At 31.6% G+C, this 14,868-nt stretch overlaps 1 protein-coding gene across 8 annotated transcripts in view; it reads left to right on the top strand.

Moving 5' to 3' along the window:
• Positions 1-14,868, top strand: part of Dgk (diacyl glycerol kinase 1) — a 464,938-nt gene that overhangs the window by 328,484 nt on the left and 121,586 nt on the right. The window lies entirely within an intron of this gene.

Raw genomic sequence — 14,868 nt, forward strand, 5'->3', positions numbered from 1 at the left:
TTACCACTAAAGTACACTTATGGTTATCTCAAAAAAACAAAGGGGATCATTTACGTTGGGAAGAATAAGTTACGAGACGTACCTTTATTTTCAATTCTGAACTTTCCACGTGAAGAATAATGTCTTTTCAAGCAATTTAATAAGTTTAAATGTATTTTTTTATTACTTTGAAAATTTTTTTATTAAGGTTTGTACATAAATATGCGTTAAAATATTGTTTTCTTTCATTCTGCGTAGAATCAACAAGTAGAAAGACTGTCTATAAAAAATATAAGATCCGCGGTGGCTGAGGGGATAGAGCATTCGCCTCTCATTGAGTTAACCCAGGTTCGAATCCCGTCAATGGCTAGTTTTCTAGGTTTTACTTTCCATGCAACGCAAATGTGGCTTAGATCCATTAAATAGTTCTCCACGAAAGAAAGATAGGTTCCACCAATGGCTGATAAATGATAGGTTCACCGAAGATAGGTTCACCAATGGCAAGTTCCCTTGTCTTCAGGGTTGGAATAAGAAATACAAGACTACGAAGTTGAGCATTGATAGTCGTAAACTCAGAATTGGGTTGGCTGTTTAATGCCTGTTATAAGATAAAATAAAATTAACAATATAAGAACCGCCTTATTTCAGTGTATAGAGCGTTCGCCTGTAAATGAGGAGATGTAAATGCCAGCGGTGGATGATATATATGAATTCTGCTCCCGGTTCGAACCAACCACAGTGCTGACTTTAAAATATCCTCAGTGGTGGACGGATCATGGGTTTGAATCGCGTTGCCGTAAGCTAACCGTGAGAGGTTTTTGTTTTCATCCTCTCCATGCAATGCGGATTAGTTACATCCAAAAGTCTTCCACGGAGGCAAATTTCTCCCAATACATCGTCCAAGAGTTCCCTTGTCTTCTGGATTGGGTTCAAAATTATTGGCAATGTAGTTGAACATCGAAAGTCGTAAACTTGGAATTGGGTTGGCTTTTCAACATCAGTTATGAAATAAAATATTTAAAAAAAATATATTTAAATCATAGAAGAATAACACTTAAAGACGCTCTACTGTGCAGATTTGATGAGTAAAAAATCTACAACTTAATAAATATCTTATGTTATTTACTACTGTTAATTTATTTATTTTTATTTTCCTTAACAATGGGCAATGATTAATTCTACTAAAAACAAAAATGAAAATGTAGTTTAAAGTTGGTAAATATGCAAAACGGGTTTATCAATTATACGAAATAACACGTTTTTTTTTTTTTTTTTACTTAAAATCGTGCCTATCAAACATATATGCTTCATAATGAACCAAAAAAATTAGTTTAAAAGCAAGAAAAGAATAGTAAAAATAAAACCGCAAACAAAGATATCAAAAGTTTTCATTCTAATGATAGAGCATATAAAAAAGCGACATGATTTTTCAGATTTCTTACGGATGCGTGCAAAAATGGCAACACTTAGGCCATAACGTTTTTAGCGCTATCTTACGGCAAAAGGCAATACTAGTTAGAATGATGAACTTATCGCTTTCATTTTTTGTTTTTGATCGAGTTTATGAAGTTCTTTGTATTTATTTGGGTATCAATTTTATTTTACTTCTGTGAAATGCTTATATGTTAATTCTTTTAGGATGTCGCGTGTTTTTGATGACAAAAGTACATACTGTAAAGTAAATTACGATTTATTTCAAATATTTTGAGTTCTATCATTTTTCTTTTTGTTATATTTATTTCATGGATAGCATGCACAATTATTCCCTTCAAACCAATTTAGAAGAATAAATACGGAAAACGTTATTAACATACATTTATCTTTTCTCTGTTTATAGCAAAATTTTACATAAATGTGAATAGACAAGAGTAAAAAAAACATGAAAGAAACACTTTTTGCTTATAATAGAACAGAAATCTAAAATAAAACATTTGAAATAGATCAGAAAGTATTATACTTCTAAAGGTCTGGTTTCTTAGGACTAGCGCCTTATCTGGGCGTCAGCGGGACGTCAACGTCCCGCTGACGCCAACAAAATACTGGTTTGTTAGCTCAAAGCCTGGTTTCTTAGAACTAGCGCCTTATCTGGGCGTCAGCGGAAAGTTGATGTAGAGCTGACGCCAAAAAAATACTTTTTTGTTAGCTCAGCGTGAGCAGTCCGTCCAACGCAGACATTATCTCTCATTTCGCATGCGTTAATAACGTAAACAAATATTTATTTTGAATTTGTATTGATTTTGTTTTTGTCGACCAGTGTTTTAGAGAACAAATAATGACTTTGTCCAAGAAAAAACACATTATAGCTGAGCTAAATGAAGAGTGCTATGATTAATGAAGAAGCTATGTTTAATGTCAAAATCAAAATCTTGGCTGATTTCAATGTGCTGTTGGATGCTGTCCGCCATTGCTTCTGTGGTTAACGTCACGTTGTAATCCAACTGCAGTTGAGTTGGACGCCAATTGTAGTTCAAGATGAGCGTTCGATGACGTATACTATCAAACTCACAAATGGACCAATCAGAGGTTAGCGCTGATTTCCAGCTGACGGCGTCCTGTCCTAAGAAACCAGGCCTTAAGACAATAAATCACAAAGAATTACTGTTTATTCATTCAAAAACATAATCGAATTAAGTAAATAAAAATATGACATAGACTGAATTAGAAGTGGTAGAGTGTCAACTATTTTAATCAACTGTATCAACTAACCATTTTCATTAAATGTTACTAGAGGGAGCAGTGGTCAGTATGGTCAGGAGAAGCTTCAAGAAAACTGTCATGATGATGTCAAAGTGGATCGTTTTTAGGCATTATCGCTTATGGCTCAAACATTGAAATCAAATAGTTTCTTACGCTAAAAAATGTTGATGCATTCTATGTCACTAACACTCCGAATCTTTTAAAGGACGAATATTTATTGAATTAAAATAAAACAACTAATTAAACGATTAAAGATAATTTTATTAATGGAATCAAAAATGGTAAAAGCAAACGATACACTCATTGTTCAATTAGTAGTTAATAGTTAGGGAAAAGTCGCTGCTTTAATTTCTTTGCTTTTTTACAAGTTCTAACATTAGAGTAGAATATCTTTAGATATTTATCTGTAGTTGAAATGAAACATTCATACTTACTGTCTGACCTGCTTTAAATTTTGATTTCTAATTTACCCGACTTAAGAATGATTTGATTATTCTTATCTTTAAACCATGTCTAATGCTCACTATTTAAAAAACAAAACGGGAAAAAATGTCAGTCTTAGGAACTGCATGGCGCATAGTTCCGAAACTGTTTAGTCCGTTCTAAATCGTTTGCAAAAAAAGTGAAAAATATATAAATGTTTGTTTTCTACAGCGGAGGGGGGGAGGAGAGAATTCGCATTAAGTATTTTTTAACTACTACTAAACTAGAAAACTTTTCGTTCTCCATTACATAACATTCAATTAAACCTCAGTCATTTAATTTGTAATATGCATCCTTTTAATGACTTAATTTAGTATTTTAGAAGAGAAAAAACATTATATTGGTGAAACAATTTGAATGTATTGGTTTGTAAAGCATTTGCTGGTTATATGTTATTTCATGAAATGCTTTCAATTTTTTTCCATGAAAACATACAATGCATTAAATGTAATCACCTATGCAAATACTAAAATCAAAGTTATTTGCATTCCTTTAAAATAAATTAGTTTGAGAAAGAAAATACGAAGCTTCAAAAAACTTGTATAAAGATATATGATATTACATTTGAAAATGTATTTACTGCAGTCCCAAACTCTGATTTAAAATTCGTTTATATTCAGATTAATTCTGAATGAAAAACGCATAAATTAAAGCTACATGTAACTCTGTAACTATATGCATAAAATATAACTATATATAAAACTATTTATAAGAAAAGATATTTTATATCAAAATATTCTCAACATTAACAGCAGTTTTGATAAACATTCATTTTCGTTTCGAAAGTCGTTGAAAAAAATCTACTTTTGAAAATATACTTTTCAAATAATGATATGAAAAATGGGTTTATTAAAAATATAAAAATTCCATTATTCGAAATGCATAGAACAGCAACAAAAAAAAAGTAATAAGTGTAAATATTCTTCCGATATTTCCATTGATTGAAGACACCTTTAATGACACAAAATAAAAGAAAGAATAAATTCTACTCTAAAAGATGGCAAGAATCTTCGAGAGAATTCTTCTCGAAGAAGAGGGTGACATTTTACCTTTTATTTGAGAAAGCATGAGAAAAGGAATGCAATTTCATTTACCGTTTGTACTGGAACATCCTCTTTAGACGAGAATATTTTCCCTTCGCAAGCCTGAACCAATCAAAGAAGAGATTTTATTCCTATTTGTCAAATTTTTCAAAAGGTTTTCGAACAAGAACTGAAAATGAGTTACATTTTCTGTTCGAATAAAATTGAAGAGAGAAGAGAATTCGTTGGAGAATAGTTAGTAATTTGAGTTTTATGACATAGTTTAATATTTATCCTTTTTTTCATATTATTTTTCGTTTGCGTTCGAAATCTTTCACTGTTTTAATTAATTTAAAGCAATTATTCCAATCAGTGTGAAATCTTGTCATTTTTTACATAATCTTAGTACTTTCCATTTAAAATTGGTGACATGCTTATTTGTGAATCGATCATTCGATAAAATGTTATTATAAAGTACTTTTAAAGTTGAGCGCCACTTTTATTTGTATGTAAATGATAATCAAAATCTCGTGCTTAAATTTAAAACTAAGCAAACTTTTGCACAGGTGCTTTATAAACATATTTCATCATAGTTAAAATATCATGTTTAAGGTGAAAATGTAATTTAAATTTAGCGTTACGCGGGATAGTGGAAATATTATGTTATAAGTGAAAATGTGACTGAAATTTAGCGTTACAAAGGATAGTCAAAATACTAAGTTTTATGCGAAAATGTGACTGGGATTTGACGTTACACAGAATAGTTGAAATATATTTTAAGCGAAATTTTGACTGGAATTTTACGTTATACGAGATAGTCGAAATATTATGTTTTTGGCGAAAATATGACTGAAATTCAACGTCACAGGGTGAGTTTATTTTTCAAATTTGCATCGCAAAACCTCAGCAGTATTTTTAAAACTAATATTTTCGCGAATACATTTCTACAAAAGTCATTCTTTAAAAAGGTGTCATACACTTTAGAGTTGAGTTTCTACTACGTAAATGATGGTCGAAATGGTATGTTTAATATAAATTAAAACTTAATTCTAACGCTTTAGAAATATATCACTCTCATTTGCACTATCATCACTCAGACTTAAATCATTCCACAAACCACATAGTCGATCTATTATATTTGAAGTATAAGATGGGACTGAAATTTTGACGTTTCAAGGATATATATTTCTAAAATTTAATCGGCAAAACCTATATTTTTTAAATATTCATTTATACCTATATTTTTCTATATTCATAATAACTATATTTTCTTCAATATTTTCTTCAAAAGTCATACTTTTAAATGGTGTCACGCACTTTGGAATTGAGCTTAGACTTAGTTTTTAAAATAACAGTCGAAACCTTCTGTTTTACTGAAAGTTATGCTATAACATTATTACATTGACACTTAATAAACTTATCCTATACATTTGCACCGTAGAAAAAGTCAAAACACGCTCTCGAAGCATCAGATTTCATTTTCTAATCAGATTTTGGAGGAAAATGTTTCTGGAATTTGAAGTTAGTCTGGCCAGTAAAGAAACTGATTTTGACATAATCACACAAATTTGAAATTGGGACAAAGATTATGAATGTCTGATCAAATCGCTTAACGTTTGATGAAATTATTAAAAAAAAAACAATCTAACAAATTGGTTCCTTGAAATCTATACTTTTTGGACATGGAATATTTTCTAAAAGAAATCAGTGCCATATAATTCTAAAATAAACTGCAACTTTTTTTTAAAAAACTCATAGCTGAAACTTCAAGCTTCTGGTGAAAATAGAACTAAATTTTCACGTTATAAGAAACAATTCAGAAATTAAGCGTGAAAAGTAATTTTTTTAGCCATTAATGCTTTCAACGAAATTAGATAAGTTCTTTTTTCCCATTTTTTATTTCAGTTTTTATCTGAAGTTTTTATTTATCCCCAATTCATTTAGCCCAAAAATTTAAATTAAGAAAGTTTGAAAGAATTTTGCTCATCAAAGTTCCACATTATTTTTAAGTTTATATAGATTACTAAATTATCTTTAAAACCAGTAACATTAAATAGTATAGATATTTAAAAACATACGTTTGGTAGAGAAAAGGCCCCCCCCCCCAAACAATTATTGCCTACAGCTCTTAAAATCACATTTTCGTAAAATAAAACTTATGGCAAAAATATTGATGTAATAATGGATTTATTAGTAACAGAGGTCTGGTTGGCAGGGAGCTGGACTCATGTTCGTGAGAACGGGTGTTCGAACCCAGCCAGCCAAAGACTCCCCTTGTAGTAAATAGTGACTGATGCACGTTAATTCTGCCGGGTCACGAAGTCCTCCATGCTTCCATAATTAATTATATTTCTGAGAGTACTGAATTGGAGATGGATAGTTCTCGGATTCAGGTCAAAATTACTATATTCGGATGAATTTACTTGATGTATGAATCTATAAACGGTTGTGACGTATGAGTGTGGCAGAAATCGAATTCTTGGCCATAGGTGGCGCCATAGGTGGCGTTATAACTATCGCACCACTTGCCTAAATGGCCTACGACAGCAACAACATTATTAACCGAGTTTTAGCAACAAATATTTAAACTTTCTATAAAAAAATTTATCTTTAGTCTTTTATGTTCATTTTCTGTTTTAACAAAGTTATAATTTGCTTTTATTCAGTCCTAAGAATAAAACCTGTTGAATATTTTCTTCAAATATAGTAGTGTTTGACAGCTGATTCCAGAAATAAAAACTGTTTTCATTACCCAATCTCTTCATCAATAACTCCCAAAAGTATACTAACAATACTCGCCTGCCATCTTATTCCATATTGAAACAAAATATTTAAACTCATGCTCAGAGCAAAAGGGAAATCCACAAAGAGAGATGCTTTCAGTTGTGAATAATTAATCATCTCTCTAATACATCATAAAAACTACATCAGATAATAATGGCTTCCGGAGAAATCTCTAACCTTTTAACGCTTATCGTTTAATGCGTGATTTTCCATGCTTAGCTGAACATTGAAGAGCCATTCTCAAGTGACTGTTACTGATTTCATTTATCCAGCTGTGTTTGCGAACGCGTAAGTGCGTTAAAATAAAATAAACGAACTGTCTTTAAAATGAAACGTATTTTCGTTTATTTCTTTGAGTGTTCGTAAAGCCATTTTAAAAATTAATTATAATATCTATCTAGTAATTACTTTGATGTTAAGAGTGTTTTTTATCAGTTTTATTATTTTTAACTTTGTATGTAATTAAAATTACCGAAGCTTAAAAATTTGCAGCGTAACTAGTTCCACTTTAAAATCTCTTAATTTGTAAAGCGTTCTTTTACTGTAAACATTTAGATTTTACTTTAATCCACAAATTTTCCTGAATGCAAAGCTTTTCGGTTTTTGCGTAACGTAAAAGCTTTTAAATACTTAATTTTTTTGCTATTTACAATTTGGACTTAGAGACGATTTGAAATACTCGAGTTTAAGTGAGTGTTTTATTTTGCAAAAACTTTTTAAGTTAGTTGTCTTTTCTAGATGGAAGCATTTTTATCATCTGACGCAGTTAAACTTGCACTTCAGTTTAAAATATAGAATAGTTTTATTTAGTTTCGTTTTATTTGCATTTTAATTCTCTTTTTACTCTCATAACAAGCATATTATTTTATAACAAAATAGAAAAACTACTTCATTAATTTTATTCAACTTAAAATAATGTTTTATTTGATGCAATCGAAAAAAAATTGTCTAATTTGTAATAATTACTCTCCACTAGCAACCGGACATTTTTCATAACTTGGGATTTTTTACAATGTATAACGGATATTTTACAGTGTTTAGTAGGAAAAAAACTTAATACAAAACGGACACTTTCAATTATTAAATAGGTTATTTCTTTTAAGAATATTTCTAAATAAAAGCGGGATATTCAAAGAGATCACACGCTAGCGATTATGAATAATTAATAGCCTTGATAGCCTGGTCGGTAGGGAACTGGGCCCATGTCTGAGAGTTCGTGGGCTCGAACCCCGCCGGCCAAAGACTCCCCGTGTAGTAAAGTGACTGGTGCATGTTAAATCTGTCGAGTCGCGAAAGTCCTCCATGTTCCCATAACAAATAAATACCTCTTGGGGTATTGGATTGGAGATCGATCGTTCTCTGATTCAAGTCAAAATTACGATGTGTGGATGAATGAATGGATGTTTCCTGACCTGGTGAAACTGTGTTATTTGAAGCAAACCTTCCGCCATTAAATATAAGAAGAGAGAATTGTCTAATTAAATATTTTAGTAAACTACTTAGTTATGGGGCCCAGCAAAGAACAGCTGACTACCTCCTACATTGAACCAATAATCAGGGACTAAGAAGAGATAGCCCTTTTTCACGTGCAATTTCCCTAAATACAGTCTAATTAGAAGTCGAACAACATTCCCTTAAGACTTGCTTTGACCCCTCACGTGGGTTTCCAAGAGTACACTTCAGTCCGGATTTGGCATTAAGCACAAATAAAACTTCAGACGCTCCTGAATTGCTGCAACAACTGGCTCTCGATATAATTAACAACATCCCAGAGGAGGGCCTCTGCGCTTATACAGATGGTAGTTGGGACGACCGAAATCGTACTGGAAGTGGAGTCTACATCAAGAGACCTGATGGCGATATCAACATTAAAATGAGAAACCCGGATTCTTGTTCTGTTTTCCGATCGGAGCTTTTTGCTATAGAGGCAGGACTGCATGCAATTGAAGAGGATTCGCTGCTAGACCCTATCTGAATCCTAACGGATAGTAGAAGCTCGATCCAATATTTGAGTGCATGGCCCAGAGTCGGCGATAGCGCTGAAACGGCAATCCTACAACTTTCAGTAAACTTTCCGTGAAGCGGGATATTTATTTGCAATGGATTCCTTCCCACGTTGGTCTATACGGGAATGAGATCGCTGGCTCGCTATCAAAACTTGGCACAAATGAACCTCTGCCGGAATGTTTGGCACTCACATCCTCGGAAATTCACTCCATTGGAAAGAAAGGTGTCCAGCTTGTCTGGAATACTCCCCCAGTACATATCTGGTACTCTAGGGATAAGCCGGGTCGTGCTTTGACCTTCAGAGATAATAGAGGCGATCAGACCGCGTTCTCTAGATTCATCACCGGTCACATAAAGTGCATGAGTCATGAACAGCAGCGAAAGGTCTATCCCACCTGCAACAAATGTTTCTCCAGTGCAGCCAGCCCAGCCCACCTCCTTAGCTGTGTGGATTTTGAAAAGGAGGATTTTCTGCTAGACCCGGTCTTGTTTTTTGATTTCCTGAGGATGAATGGACTCATGAACCTGGTCTAGCTCCGCTAGACAACAACAACTTGAATGGATCCGCCCTGCAAACGGGTGTGACGTATGGTGTGGCAGAAGTCGAATTCTTGGCCATAGATGGCGCCACTGGAAAACAAGAATAATCGCTTCCCCTCTGCCTCAACAGGCATACGTCAACAACAACAACAATCTTCTCTTTAATACGTCATAAAGACTACATCAGATGATAATAATATAGCTCGAGAGAAATTTCAAGCTTCTTAACACTTTTCGTTTGATAGATTAATTTCCACGCTTAGTTGGGCATTTTAAGAGACATTCACAAAAGGGATAAAGTGTTCGCTTTCCAATGAGGTTAACCCGGTTCGAATCCCAGCAATGGTTGGTCGATACGAATCAGGCTTGCACCGACCACAGTGCTGCCGTAAAATATCCTCAGTGGTAGTCAGGTTTTTGTGGTTTTCCTCTCCATGTAATGCAAATGTGGATTAGTTCCATCCAAAAGTCCTCCATTGAGGCAAATTTCTACCAATACTTGGTCCAAGAGTTTTCTGGAGTGGGTTTAAACTTACAAGGATACGGAGTTGAACATTAGTAGTCGTTAACCCAAAAAAACTGGGTGGCTATTCAACGACGGTTATAAAATAAAATAAAATGACTGTTGACAATTTAATTTATTTCGCAATATTTACAAGTACGTTAAAATAAATTAAAAATGAAAGGTCTTTAAAATGAATTTTATGTTAATTTTGTACATTTTTGTAAAATCATCTTAATCCGTCTACTAGTTACTCTTTATGCTGAGCGTTTTTTTTTATTTATTTTATTTTCATTATTTTCTATTTTATATGTGTAATTAAAATTACCTAAACTTGAAAATTCGTAGTGTAACTAACTGTACTTTAAACGTTCTTTTATTATAACCATTTAGATTTTATAATCCCCAAATTTGCTTTAAGGCAAAATTTTTCGTAACGTTAAAGTTTTTACTTTTTGTGATGTTAAATTTTAAAACGATTTAAAATACTGGAGTGGAAGTTGTTTTAACTTAACAAGACTTTCAATTTATCACTTTTATTTTTGTTTTAAGTCTTATACAGTTAACTGAAATAGTTTTATTTGGATCATTTACATTTACACTTAAATTCTCTTTGGTAAAAAAATTTTTTTTGCTCACTAAACCATATACAATAAAAAGAATTATTTTACTATAAAGTAATTTTCTCAATAGTAAAAAATGTGCTTGAAAATATGCACACAAGAAAAGGTTTGTCATTCTAATTATTTTTAATTATAAAACGGGCACTTTCTATATTTAATCATAAACGGACATTTTGTAGTATTAAGGAGAATACCGTCAACCATTTTTTATAACTAATTAGTATTTTTTTATCTACAAAATCATTGTTTTCTATTATTCAGATGGTTACTTTCCACTATGAAACGCAGATTTTTCTTATTTTAAATAATGTATGTACCATAGTAAGATATTTCCATTTTGAAAATGATGATTTTCACTAAAAACATATAAAATTAAACAACGACAGTTATTATTTATCGCAACTCTAAGGAAACAATGTATTCGTGAAGATGTAACTATATCATGTTTAAATGTTTACTTAACATAAACGTAAACAACTAAAATTCTACACTATTAAAATACATTTTATAGATATATCATTTACCTTCATATATCAAAAAGGTGCTACGTTAAACGCACTTCATCTAATAACGGATTTTTAAGGATCTATGAGTGGTTTTTAATTATTGCAAAACTAATCATTAAAAGATTGTCATTTACATATTTTCTTTCGCAAGACACTGCAGCCAGATCGCATGGAAAAAATGATAAATAAACTTTGCCTGACTTACATCAAATCGAAATCTTTTCTACTTCAAATAAACTTACAATAAATTGAAAGTTTATCTACTCTGAAAAGATATACAGGGTGACTCTGATATACAGGGTGATTCTAATAAGATGGGCAAAATTTTAGGAAGTGGTAGTACTTACCCAAGCAAACAATTTTTATCAAAGAATGCATGGTCAAAAACAAAACGCAAAACCGCTAGATTGCGTCAAAGTTTATGTTCTTATATAAGGCAAAAACAAACAAAGAACGATGAAGTTAAGTTATAAAAGCAAATTTAATGGCATGTGATTACAATAAGTGTTCAAAACAGTGGCCGGCAGCGGCTATACGCGCTGTACAACGGCGAAGAAAACATAGGCTAACATTCTGAAACACACCAGGCATATCACGAGTTTTCCCTGCAGCGGCCGAAAGCTCTGCGACAAGTTCTTCTGCAGATTCAATGGGAGTCTAATGCATAAGAGGATCCAGCTGTCCCCACAAAAAGAAATCCAGACATGAAAGATCTGGCTAGCACGGTAGCCAAGCTGTAGGATCACCTCGCCCAATCCATTGGTTTGGAAAGGTTACATCCACATTGTTTCGCACTTCTTGAACGTAATGAGTTGGTGCTGCGTTTTGCTGGAACGAAATGCATCGTTTGCATCAAACAACTTTCCAAATGCGCCAGCACCTTTGCGTTTTGTTTTCGACCATGCATTCTTTGATAAAAATTGTTTGCTTGGGTTTGTACTATCACTTCGTAAAATTTTGTCCTATATTTTAGAATCACCCTATACATATATATATATATATATATATATATATATATATATATATATATATATATATATATATATATATATATATATATATATATATATATATATATATATATATATATATATATATATATATATATATATATATATATAAATATATATATATATATATATATATATATATATATATATATATATATATATATATATATATATATATATATATATATAGGTCCCGTAGTGGACTGATCGTTAAGACACGGTTCTCAGCAGATCACCGAAGTCAAGCATCACTGGCTGCTGTCAGTGTGCAGGTGGGTGACCACTTGGATCAGCCTGCGTAGGGATCGAGGGTGTGCGGTATTGGTCCTCGTTAAACTGTGCTACCGCAAAGTGCTCGACTTCGCGCGCAGGTCGTCGGGCTACCGAAGCGGGGGTGCCATCCCCTCCGCAGAGGATCAAAAATTGTGATGGCATGTGTTCGGATCATCCTCCGGGGTGTTTCCCAGACCGTTGCAGCTCTAGTGCGACGTAAATTAACAACAACAACAACAATATATATATATATATATATACATATATATATATATATATATATATATATATATATATATATATATATATATATATATATATATATATATATATATATATATATATATATATATATATATATATATATATATATATATATATATATAAATATATATATATATATATATAATACAAAAAGTAAATACTTTTGTCTTTGTTAAAGAATAAGCGTAGAGAGATTCTATTTTGGGAATTCAAGGCTGAAAGCATACCATTGAAATATAAATAGATTTCTATTTCAAAGGATGAGTTATTTTTAGAATCGTTCCCTTTTTCACTTCCATATTAGGAAGTAGAAATGATTTTCCTTAATGCGTAAGGTTACAAGGAATGTACGAAGTGTGCCTTTTTGCTTCAAATCTGTGTTGGTATAAAACGTAAGAACGCATAGTTTTGCGTGTCCTTTTCATCATGATGTGATCCAAATAAGCTGTTCCGGAATTGCTTCATTCTTGTCCACTCCCCCTCGTTTGCAGGAGTGGGGACGTGAATTGTTAGCAATACCAGCCTACATTTAAATAAACCTGTTTAGAACGTATGATGGCTTAAGACTGCAATTATTTCAAGCTAACTACAACACTGATAACAGGGTTGTAGCCCTGTTATTACATATATATATATATATATATATATATATATATATATATATATATATATATATATATATATATATATATATATATATATATATATATAGCAAGAGAGAGAGAGAGTGAGAGAGACGTTCTTAATATATAGATGTTTTTAAGGGGACATTTGATCGAGACTGCTTCAGCTTTGCATATAAATGAAAAATATAAATATTCATTTTTAATAAAATGATTGACATTTGGAATTGTTGTTTTTCTAGCTATTGAGAAAGGAATTCTTCTGATATCAACCTTCTTTTCGAAATTCTTGAGCTGTTTTCACATATTTAGTTTTATAAAATTCCCTTGGAAGCACAATTTCGGCAGAAAAACAACTTAAACCCCCAAAAATAAGCCAAATTTTTTTTCTACTCTGGCTGTTGAAGATTGCAAACATATATTCAGACAAGAGTTTTATTTCTACGAATGTTTTCGAGTATTCTGGAATGTTTTCATCAGTCTGTTCTTTTTTTCCTTCAATCACCCACCCAATATAGTGGAGAAAAATAACTGGCAACCAATAGCTAGACGGAGAGATTAAATAAGTATAAGTTGCTTCACTTTTTCACGAAATTCTAGATGCAGTTGGAATTTCGTTTGCTTTTATATTTCTTTTTTTTTTTCTATACTTACCTGTTGATGTATACCTACAGGTAATTACAGAAAAACTTAGCAATTTAGCTTCATATACCTTTATCCTTAATTTAATATATATTTCTTTGATCTATATGATTTATTGAAACATAAAAGTGCAGGAAGTTCCTTAGTCACCGCCAATAATATATATATATATATATATATATATATATATATATATATATATATATATATATATATATATATATATATATATATATAATAAATAAATAAATACAAGAAAACACGAAGAAAGTTAAGAAAAACAATAAGTTTCATTTATTGCGCTTAAGCTGCAAGTAAGCAGAACAAATTTGATAAGTTCAAAATGAAGAATAAAACGGAGAAAAATTAAAGACATATGAAAAAAGGGGGAAATAATAAGTAAAAAAATGACAAACAACAGTTTAAAAAAAAATAATAAAGCTGGTATTTTATTTAAAAAACTAGAAAAAAAACGGAAAGAAAAAGATATAATCTTTTCGTCAGCCCACACGATTATATCCGTAAAACAGAGTGCTTTCTGATATTGTATCAATAAAGCCAAAGCAAAATATATTAATACAATAGTGTGAGGAGCACTCAAAAAAATTTTTTATAAAAATTACATCAAATAAAAAAAAGGCAATTTACGCAGGCAAAGGCGAAACAGGCAATTTATGTTTCTCTTTTCTATTTTATATTTTTTCTTAAATAAACATCTATTTTCTAAAACTATTTATGGTCAATTTTTAAATTTATCCAGTATAATATTACCTTGCGCACATCCATTTCGGGCCCATCCTTGGCAACTAACAAATCAATGCACAGAATAACAAATCACTTCAGCAATGCAGTAAGAACGACACTTTAAAACCCTCTTGTTACACTCGATTTGCGCTTTTGTTTTCATATTTTG

The sequence above is a fragment of the Parasteatoda tepidariorum genome, chromosome 3 (genome assembly GCF_982258835.1).
Source record: "Parasteatoda tepidariorum strain Cologne lab strain chromosome 3, Ptep-v5.0, whole genome shotgun sequence".
Classification (NCBI taxonomy): Eukaryota; Metazoa; Arthropoda; class Arachnida; order Araneae; family Theridiidae; genus Parasteatoda; species Parasteatoda tepidariorum.